At 35.8% G+C, this 11,898-nt stretch overlaps 2 pseudogenes; one reads left to right on the top strand and one right to left on the bottom strand.

Annotated features, from left to right (window-relative positions):
• Nucleotides 1–609: 609 nt before the first annotated feature.
• Nucleotides 610–2,962, bottom strand: LOC130047018 (uncharacterized; annotated as a pseudogene).
• Nucleotides 2,963–3,353: 391 nt separating this feature from the next.
• LOC130047017 (uncharacterized) lies at nucleotides 3,354–8,393 on the top strand (annotated as a pseudogene).
• The last annotated feature ends 3,505 nt before the right edge of the window (nucleotides 8,394–11,898 follow it).

Genomic DNA, 11,898 nt, shown 5'->3' with positions numbered 1-11,898 from the left:
GTGTTTCATACCGATTGTTAAGCCGTTCTTGGCACACTGATTTTGACTGCGGATAACTCCGTTTACCTGATCAGGATATGGGGCTCACGGCGGGTGTGACCGGTCAACAGGGGATGCTTACTCCTCCTAGGCACCTGATCCCACCTCTGGTGTGTCCAGGGGTCCGTGTTTGCCCAACTATCTATTTTGTATTGCTTGTAGGAGTTATGAGATTGATCACTGTTCGTTATCTTCACCTTGTATACATGTATACCAGAATTGGACTTCAAATCAAACACATCATTTAAACTACAATGGATTGTACCACAAAATCCTTTGGTTGTTTCTTACCCACTTCAAATATTCATTACCAATATCAAGTCATGAATAAAATAACATTGTTTTAAACAAGAAAATGTTTCATGTTCTCAGTTTATATGTCCTTCGGCAATGGTGGGTTTTTAGGTGGTGAATCCAAAGGCAATATCGGATTTGCAGTGCATTCGGGACCTGTCACAGTGGAAGATGTGGCAGGATTTGTTGGATACGTATAGCTATTTCCATACACATCATACATTGAATTCCAGTGATTTGGGTACATGACATACTGATACGGAGTAGTAGGTGATGTCATGTGGAAATGTGGGTTGTACTGTGCCATTTGAAATGGAGAGCTCTGTTGTAATGGTTGTTGTTGTGCAAGTGAAGTACTAGACGGTGGTGGGCTTGTATAACCAGGGGAGGTTGGTTCGATTTCGGCGTTCTGATCTGGCATCATATTGGGTGGTGTGCCGAAGTTGGCAACTGTGCCAGATACCCTGGACTTTCCCTTTGTAATGAGGTTATTAATATATTCAAGAGTCTGATTTTCAGGAATTTGCCCATTGGTTGCAATCTTGATGTATCTCAAGTCTCGTTGTAAATTTTGAACTCCATCTTTGCCTTCATATTTCAGAGAAAAGAAAGATTTCAAGATGGGACGCATTACAAAGATAAAATTTGTGTTGTTATGCTTCTGAAACATTTTAATAATGTTCAGTTCATCATTGATGTTCTTGAGTCTCCTCTCTACATCATTTATTTCTTTCGTTACCTGAAATAAAATTGCCATAGTTTGTTGATGATAAATAAATTCAAGGCCTATTGGCATGTTATAACCTACAGTACATAGAATAAATCAATTAATATAGTAGGTATAGATTTAGGGGCAAGATCAAACAATTGATGTCAGGTGAAAAAAAAATTCGTATAGAAGGGGGGGGGGGTTATAACATCCAGTGTTTGACAATTACATTTATAAAAGTGCATTTTACATGGGAATTACTTTATTGGTAACTGAAATGTTTCTTTTCATAAATAAACAAAAGAATTAGCAATAAATACGAATTTTTTTTTTTACAACATTCAAGTTTTTTTGGGGGGGGGGGAGCTTGATGAAAATCATGTGAATTTAGTATTTTGTTAGACATTGAACTTTTGATCTCGCCCCCTAAACATCAACTTAATATTTTTCAATCATAATTCTGTGATAAATAGATTCAAGAACAGTAGATAAAATGTGTTGTATGTCGAGGGGCACAGGTTCTCAATATATTATACAGTATATATAATTAATTTATATACCCAATGTTTTGTACTCTGATACTTTAATGTAGTTAAGTCGACAGTTAAATATTTTATTTAAATTTACATGCAATATGTTCGTGTAACCAAGTGTGTTAATGATACGTTAACCTGCCTCGGTCACTGATTGCTTGTGATCTGGGTGTTTTCCTTCCTGACCGCATACATGGTACCCCTCACAGGCCATGAAGGGACAGAACTTGTTTCCCCGATTCATTATTGATCGATGTCCCTTCCGATGACAGTTGTCGCATGACGATGTCGTGATTGGATTTCCCGGGATATTGATGGCCGACAGTGCATTTGGTTTACGTTTTAAATCATTCAGTTCATCTTTTTTATGAACTAATAGGACAGAAAGGGTATCTCTTTCTTCATTCAGTCGAGTAACTTCTTGTTCAAGGACATTTTCCGGAGCACGCGGCGCGGCTGTAGTTGGCGACTGGACACGTCTTTCCGGGACAGTAGAAATATTGGCCGGAGCAGATGGTTCTGGACTTTCGAACCGCAAACGTTTTGGGTTGTGCACAAAAGTCCTCTATACACTGCTGTTTCAATTTAGCCTTAGTACTCGGCGTTTGCAAGTTTACAATACGTTCCACCAACATGCGTCTGTACACAGGAGGGATGTTCATCCCCTCCACTTCGTAGGGTCTCAGGTACTTTAAGGTGGCATCGCTATTAACTGCTAATTTTACGAATTCTTCTTTATAACATACAAGACCGTCGTCAATCTCTCGCAGATAATTCTCTAGTCCTTCTATTGCGATGCGTTAACCTGAAATGATCTAATTCCGCGGAAAAGTGGGCGGGCACCAATCGGCCAATTAAAATGCTTGTTTCATAGAATGCAACCCGGGATTCAACCTGATCAACTGTCAAATCCAATAGGTCGTCACACAACGCATAACTGTTTCGGCCGTAGTGTATACTTTCAAACGAGATTTGCGATAACTGGTGCTCATTAGTATTATATTTATACATGTTTTCAAATGAGTTCATGGGGATTGATGATAAATTAAATTGTTTAATATAAATTAAATCCACTAGCCTTACGTTTTGGAGTAAAGATGATAAGTTCTGTCTTTCCCTGATTTAGCTTGAGTATGTTGTTTTGCATCCAGGTATACTCAAGTGTTGTCCGAGTAGTAATGATAACACATACTATGCCTCCGGCAAATTCCTCGATTGCCTTTAAGAACATACAATATAGATGAGGTCCTAAAACTAAACCCTGTGGAAGACCACAGCGGAGTAGGAACACTTTGGATACTGTAGATCCAAAAGCAATTTGTTCACTTCGACCAGAAAGATAAGACTTGATCCAAGACAGAGGCGATCCCGTGATACCAAAAACCATGCATGTACTCTCTACGCTTGACCAGAATATTATGGTTTATGATGTCGAATGCAACTGAAAGACCAAGCATCACGAGTGCAACACACGAATTCCTTACTAATGCAGGGGTAATATGGTGAACCCGTAATATAACCTTTTCTTTGGGGTGACAATTGTGGTTGGCAGATTGCACCTTGCTATGAAGCCGAAAGCGTTCAGATGTTTTTCAAGTCGAGCTGCCACTGCTTTTTCCATTATTTTAGATAGAAGAGGTAAATTTGATACAGGTCTGTAACTTTTTTAAAATTCATCTTTGCCAAGTCTTTGGTGCTTAATTAATGGTCATTCTATAGCTTTTTTGAAATTCAATGACACGTTTGGTATATATAAGAAAGATTTAACAATTTCAGTAATGATTGGCAAACCACACTCCAAACATTGTTTCAGAATTTTGTGGGCATACTCCTTTCTTAATGAGATGCTCATAAATATGCATACCGCATCGAAAACGAGGCTACCGTCGGTATCGACGCACAATAAACATGTCGGATTTAGCGGAATGTACGAAGTCGGTTGGTTGCGCAACGCGAGATCTCAGTATTGTCCCCCTCATTACCTTTGGTTTTGTTGAAGAAACAATAAAAACTTTAAACAAGAGTGAAGGATGCAAAGAAGTTTCCAAGGGATACAAATATTTCAGCGAGAAATACATCTCGGATATCAGAGGTAGGTCAAATCGTCTATCAGCTGATCAGTTTGACAGATACTATCAACTGATCGATCTTGAATCGTTTTGTGGCTGTAACTTACACCATATCAGCATGTAACAAAGATGTCTAATGAAGAGATGATCTTACATAATAATTAGTTATATGAATTAAATACGATGATTGTTGATAAAACTGATCGATCGTATACATGTCCAAGTACCCCCCCCCTCCCTCAGAAAAAAAGTTTTAGGCCTATAGCATCCCAGCCTGCTGAAAAACCATATATTTTTGTTGAATGATAAATAATCTAGTAGTTTCAATGAGTTAATTTATGACAAACTAGCATCATTTTATCAATTTATAGCCCCTGCATATATATATCATATGATTTATTTATTCCAAATTAGGGCCCTCCTGGGCATACATCACTATTATTAATACATATATATTCTCAATAAGATATGTTTAAATCATAATGCATTTGACAGATTTCAGTATGTAATGTTTATGAGAAGAAGAAAAAAAGTGCATTGTAATTTAGTATTATGAGCTTCAAACAATGTTCATAACATGAGACATTTTGAACATGGTATTTTAAAATACTTAACGTATTACATGCAATTAACTTGTGCCGTAAAGTTTCAACTTTGCATTTGATGTGTGATTTCACCGCAACACCTACAGATAACATTATATTGAAATCACATGAAGAAACTACAAACAATTCTGTATGTTTTGATATTATATCCAGAAAAATGAGCTACATATGAACGCTGGAATAAGTTGGGTTTTTTTCAAATGAAATGAAATATATAGTGAAAAATGGAATGATGACTCACTAATGGCCATGTACTGTATATGATTAATACTCCACTGTATTAAATGCAACAGACAGCATGGGATGGTGAATTGGTACCAAGTCAACATGTCATGTTTATAATGAGTGCATATGTGCAAACATGGTTTCTCATGGTTCATACATAATACACTGTATTACTAGTAGTATGTGCTTAGACAATGTAAATCACATGCGACATTACATCATACATGTAACCATAACATGCATATATCATGGTATACATATGTATATTGTATCATGTAGTTATAATGTTCAATTGTTAAAATTGTATACTATAGATAAGCTGTTTCGAATACTTAGGGTACAAGACTAGTCGACATGACACATGCAGGCACTGTCCCTTGGTACCCCCTGTGTTCAGAACAACTCCCCATATATCATCCTTCTTATACAGTGCATTTTCAATAAGTATTGTTACATTGTATGAGCCAACTCTACACCAATGTCAATATAGAAATTCTTAACATGTGTATTTAAGGTATACATGTGTATCATTATCATGTAGTCATAATGTAATTGTTAAAATTGTTAAATATAGTATATGTTATATGTTAAATTTATATATATATATACACTTGTAATAAAATTTTAATCAAACATTTCTTATTGTAGTGTATAAATTGGATGATGGCTGTGTTGTTAAAGCTAGATCCTACCGATCACAGAAGAAAAATGAGTCTCCACACACAATGGAGGTAAATATTCAATTTGATTGTTTATGATGTTTTATCAGTCATATGTATCATAATGATTGATTATTCTATTTACATTTTTGAGATACCATCTAATATGTAATACTTAACCTGTAAGTTACAGTCACAAATACCAGTATACAAAAATTATTGGTTAAAGCATATTCTTGCTTAGAACTCGGGTTTCCCCTCTGAAATTTGGGATTGAGTCCAACTTGATAGGGTGGTCACTCACCCATACATGCATGTGGGGGGGGGGGGGTTCCTCCCTCCAGATGAACCCATTCATATCAACATCTGTACCAATGTATTGATCACTGCATTGAAGTTGTATAATTCATTTTTAGCTCACCTGAGCTGAAAGCTTAAATGAGCTTTTCTGATTGTCCGTTGTCTGTCGTCTGTCTGTAAAATTTTCATACTAACGACTGCTTCTCCAGAACCAATGGGCAATTTCAACCAAACTTGAAACAAATCATCATTGGGTGAAGGAGATTCCAGTTTGTTCAAATGAAAGGCCATGCCCCCTTCAAAGGGGAGATAATCACAAAAATGCAAAACTATGGTAAGGTCTTCTCAAGAACCACTGAGCCAGAATAAAGCAGAAATTTACATGAAAGCTTCCTGACATAGTGGAAATTCAAATTTGTTAAAATCATGACCCCTGGGGGTAGGGTGGGGTCACAATTGGGGATCAAATTTTTTCCTGTTGGGATATTGGGAAAATCTTTAAAAGTCTTCTTCTCAAGAACCACTGGGCCAGAAAAGTTAACATTTACATAAAAGCTTCCTGACATAGTGTAGATTCAAGTTTGTTAACATACGGCACCCAGAGTTAGGGTGGGGGCACAATAGGGAAACAAAGATTTACATACAAATTTATAGGGAAAATCTTTAAATATGGGCCAAGGTGAGCAATGTGGCCCATGGACCACTTGTTGTTAAACACTGTACAATAAATGAATTGACTATTAAATTATTACCTAAATCCAACTATACTTGTTTTAAAATATTTAAATTTACATTACTTTACTTAATGTTTTTGAATTTGTCTTTACAGATACATCTAAAATCAGGACCAATATTTGAGAGAGATGACAGCAGTTGCTCCTGTCCAATTGGAACCTCTGGTGCATGTGGTCACATTACAGGTCTTTTGTATACCCTTGCTCATATGAAAACAACTGGAATGCTGGTTATTCCAACAGATGTAGCAAAAACCTCACTTCCCCAAACATGGCATGTACCAAGAGGGGAAAAGGTAGCAGGGAGCTCCATTGACAACGTTCGAGTGTTAGGTTTTGATATGAGGAACCCATATGTGCCACCTAGAGGAATTCGAACAACATTATACAACCCTATTGAAAATGTGTCCGAACTACCTTTACAGGAATTGTGTGATAACCTTGAAGAAGTTGACGACACCTGTATGCTTTTGGGCGTGGTAAATTTAGAACGTCAGGAGAAAGTTGTAGACACGAAGTTTGGCAAATTCCCCAAGGGGAGTCCACTTGCAGTGCAGCAAAAAATGAACAGTAATTTAATTCTGAATATATTGGATGCTGATGACTTTCCTAAATTACCATCTCAAAATGTGATGATTAACAATATATCTACTGTGTTATCTGAAACAAAACACTTGAAAACTGACTCATTAAGTGTCACTACTGATGAGGCTTCAGAGATAGAATCTCTGACTCAGTTACAGTCCCAGGATCCCAAATGGCACAGGATTAGGCTTGATAGGATAACGGCATCTATTGCTGGTTCCATTGTCAAAAGGAGAAAAGGTAATTATGTGAAAAATGTATCGGCTTGATACATGTAATGAACATTACTACATTTCAAATAAGATTCTGCATTTTTAATTTGATATGTACACTTAAAATACAACATGTTTAATTCAACGAAATAGACAAGATCATGAATTATTATTCTAGAGAACAATTGTATATATAGTACAATGTAAAGTTCAATTTTTCTTGTATGTCTTAAATTTGTAGCCCTCAGTGGTGCCTTAGCTTAGCTTGTTTAGTTAAATGACCAATAGCTACAAATTAAAGACATTGAACTTCTTTTCAAAAACAAATTTTTAAACAATGCTGTTTTTGGTATAGACTATGACCCCTTGGTGGAGCGACTAAGGACTTCCAGATCTGTGGTGACAGCCAATATGAGACATGGGATAACATGTGAGCCTACAGCAGCTGAATCATTTGTAGCAGTAAGAACTCTTATAATATATGTTTTCATCTATTTGATAATAAATGCAGGCACAAATATTTGTTAGAATAACTAGTCCACTTATTATATGTCCAGTTGTAAATACCTTAGGGATTTAACCCTAAGAAAACTAAATGCATAGGTCTATACATGTATATCAATTTGATAAATACATAAATTATAAATAAATACACAAAATTTACAAGATCTTTTGAATATAAATAATATTGTCATAATTTGAGGTCTTTGGATTGGTGTTTTGAATAAAGCACCAATGTATTGATGAAAGATTTCATGTAAAAAAAAAATCATACGAATAAATAAAACATATATAAGAGTCAGCAATATTTTAAAACTATGTTCTACTACTTTCTGTATTTTCAGAGGATGAATGACAATGTCAACATTTATCCCTGTGGAATATGTGTCAGTCCATGGTCACCTTGGTTGGCAGCAAGCCCAGACAGAAAGGTGTATTGCCCTTCCCTTACTCCATGTTATGGTTTACTGGAAATCAAGTGTCCTGTCAACCCCCTATCACAATGTGTTTACCTCAACAAGGATGAAAATGGGTTTAAACTGAAGAGGACACATAACTATTTTCATCAGATTATGATGCAGCTTGCGGTAACAGGACTAGAGTGGTGTTACTTGTTTGTTTGGACTTCAGATGAATCTCATCTTGAGCTTATAACATTTGACTCAAGTAGATGGCAAGAAATGAAAGACAAGCTTGATATGTTTTATTTTGACCATTACTTGAAAGGCTGATCAATATTTGATATAGATCATTTTCATTTGAAGGAATGTTTTCATTACTTAAAGTAGCATTTTCTATATCTATTCAAGATTTGCTAATTATTTCCATTCAGTTTCAACATGTTTATGCCAAAGTAACCAGGTCAACGGTCATGTTATTAAATGCAAAGTCTTGCCATAAGAAATCTATATACAAAATATGAAAGCATGCCTTATATAATTCAGGAGATATTTTCTTAAAAGTAGATCAATCTTCAAGGTCATGAGGTCAGAAACTTTGGTACCAAATCAAATTTTCTCACATATGAAGACTGAGAGCTTTATCACAGGACAAATTTAATATTCCTCCAACATTAGTTGCAGGGGGAGGGGGGGGGGCTTAAAAACTTTCCTAATGAAAGTTACTTCTAAATATGGTTGTGTAATTAACTAGGGTTATTGTTATTAATTATAAAACAACCAACACACAGGTAATATGTGTCGTGAATTACATGTCATGAAATTTATAGATCTTGTAATATGTTACTTTAATTTCTGGTACAATTCTGGTACAATTTTTATATTCTGATAATTGTATATATTTATCTCATTTTCCTGATTGATTTCATCTTCAATTTACTTCCATTCCTTGACAAGAGGACCCTTGAATAAAGTTAGCATGTTTGCCACTGTCCATAATTGATTTATTGTTCCTACCATACTTAGGGAATGACACCATCAAAAAGGTGGTACTCCTTGACTCTGCGGATATGTCTCTCAATATGTATCCTTAGTTTTGCTATCACCTGAGTTTGCTCCACTTCTTGCCTTGAAAATTGACCTTGACTTTGGAGGAATGGGGGCGTGTTAACTGAAATAACTGTCCCCTCTAATACCTTGTTCAGAACAAATCCTTTGTCTGCCATTATTGAATCACCCCTATCCAGGAGATCAATCAGGCCAGAAAGCTTGGTAATTTCTACATCTGACATATTTCCTGTGAACAAACTTGATACAAAGGTCAGAGCTCCATGTGGAGCAATCCCAACAAGTCCTTTCCATGTGTGAGAGCTTTTGTATGACGAATAACACTTGGAACTGAGAACAAGAGATGAAGGTCTCTCTGTCTTTAACTCTGTACAATCAATGATTACCCGTGTAGAGGGATACATACTTTTGAATTGGTTAGGCATGTTCTCATTTATTTGCTCTCTACTTGGCCAGATATTTATGCTACCAAGAGCAAAGTATAAAAGATTTGCCCATGTAATAATTTTCCTACTTACAGTAGACAAATGACATTTAAATCTTACAGCCAAATCCTGCTCCATAAGACCACATTTTAAACGGCATAAAAACATGAACAATTCGTCAATGAGCAACATGTTCCTCGGATTGCCCACCAGTACGTGCTGGTTGATTCTGTCAGAAGATCTGTAATAATAACTGGTCATTCTATTAGCACCAGGTTTGATAAATTCATAAAAAGTTGTAAACATGATCATGGATGCAAAACCTGTATAAAATGAAATTAATGCATTGTCATTTGAAAATCTTTGAATGCCAAATCTTTCTATCTCAAGTCGTTGCTGTAATTTTTGAATTTCCTCTTCCTTCTTCTTCAGCATATCCTCTAACTCATTCACCCTATTTGTCTCAGGCTGCACTTCTTCATACATACTGCTGCAATATATAATGCACATCCATACTGTATAAATAATTGGAAAGTTAGTCAAACAATTTCATAGCCAGTTACAGACTGATCACCACCCCCCCTATCTTTTATAAAGGATCTCTGTGTTGTGTCAGTAATAAGTATTTGTGTACTTCGATGTATTCATTTATTTATATATTACAAAATTATGCATATCTCTGATGAATGTGAAATTTATAGGAGAACGCTCTATACCTTTTCGAAGTTGGTAGATATTTTAAACTACATGCATATTAAATCATTACATAAGAATATCATTTTCTCAAAATTAAAATGGTGGTGTAAAGAACAGCATTCATACTATGAATGAAGAGAAGAAGAAATATACATAAACACAGGTGATTTTCAAAGTTATATAGAGCATGTTACTTTAACAAAGTGCAAAACATACAGTATTTTTTATTATTATAGACCATCATTATAGTGAAAATATTTCAATACAATTTCTAAGTCTGAATGAATAATACCAAATTTCATACCTCACAAAGATCTACTGTCCAGCAGCAGTTGATCTTGTTGTGAGTTGAATTATTCAAAATAGTTTAATACAATTGCAAACCAGCATGAATAAAACTAGTTTGACAATTGATTAATCATTCTGAGAATAATTCATGAACAATAAGTAAAACCAATTTCACATTGAAAGTCCCAATGACATGCAGCAGCACTGAAGAAACTTAAATCATACTTATTGCTAAATTATATTTGCCTTGATTCTCCTAGTATTTTCAACTGTTTATAGAAATAGTAATTCGAAGGTAGAAAAAGAAACATTGCTTCGATTATTACATGTGCTTCTTGTAAAATTAGTCTGACCTTCTGTTAAATAAAATGACACACACATAGACCTATATAATGTTATGGATATATCCTGATTCATTCTGATTGACTATCACATAAATTATAGAGATTTTTAAAATGCCATTACCTCTCCACATTCAAATTTAAATTTTCATTTGAGACCGGGTTGTTGTTATTCTCATCAGTGTCAAATCTAGGCATTTTCTCTGGAACAGGATGCTTAAAAATTTCCCATCGCGCAGCTTTTTCGTCAGATTTCCAGTTGAATATGGAAGGAACACTTTCTTTCTTGAGTGTCTTCCTTACTGGGGTCCATTTGAAGTCGTCCCTCTTAAAATGACGTGAGCAAACAACTGTTTGATCACAGATCTGTTAGAAAGATTATAACCCGTTAAGACTTGTTTGAAGTCATTTCATTAAACACACACTGACGTACACACGTGCAAGGACCAACCTATTTCGAGGCCTACTTAATTCTATGATATAAGGGGGTCATCTCTCCGTATTATTTGGTACAAAGTTACATAAACATACTCTGAATAATGGACCAGGATCCCTCCGAATAGCATGTATCCAAGCCTTGCGAAGCTCCAATCTTTGTGGGATTTGATGAAAAGAGAGCTCTGGGTTGCGGCGTCCATTTCCATTACAGTTCGGCACGCAACAATGCCTGTCGTTCTTGCCTCCGTCTAAGGTCGACGCCATACTTGTTTATACTTGGATACGACGGTAGCCTCGTTTTCGATTTAGAAGCGCGGTTTATGAATATTCTGCGAAAAGGGAGTATTGGGTCTAATTCGCAGGACTTTGTTGGCACACCACTGATAATATCACATACCGCAGAAAGCGACACGGTCTCAAACACTGCCAAAAGAATACCATCAAACTTACTGCCAGCAGCTCGAAGAACAACTTCCATATAAGTGGAAGTGCTCGAAGACTTTTTCAGCGAATGTATCTTGAACTTCGTTTATGAAACTTGAACAAGTTCACATTGTTTTTGAATTTGCTGATGTCATTGTCACATAGTTTCCGGAAAATCACGGATTTCCTCTCCCTTGAAGGTTTGGAAAAACGCAGCAAAGAGTGAATTGTAAGATGGTTTCCAGTAATGTTGCCATTATTGTCAGGTATACCAAGATCTGTCACTAACGGCGCTCCATGCAAAGTTGGGCTATCATCTATGGTCATTTAACACATCTAAAGTATGCACATGAAGA

Source organism: Ostrea edulis, chromosome 6 (assembly GCF_947568905.1).
Source record: "Ostrea edulis chromosome 6, xbOstEdul1.1, whole genome shotgun sequence".
In the NCBI taxonomy this organism is placed as follows: domain Eukaryota; kingdom Metazoa; phylum Mollusca; class Bivalvia; order Ostreida; family Ostreidae; genus Ostrea; species Ostrea edulis.
Note: the sequence above shows the minus strand (reverse complement) of the source record. Positions and strands in the feature narration are given on the sequence as shown.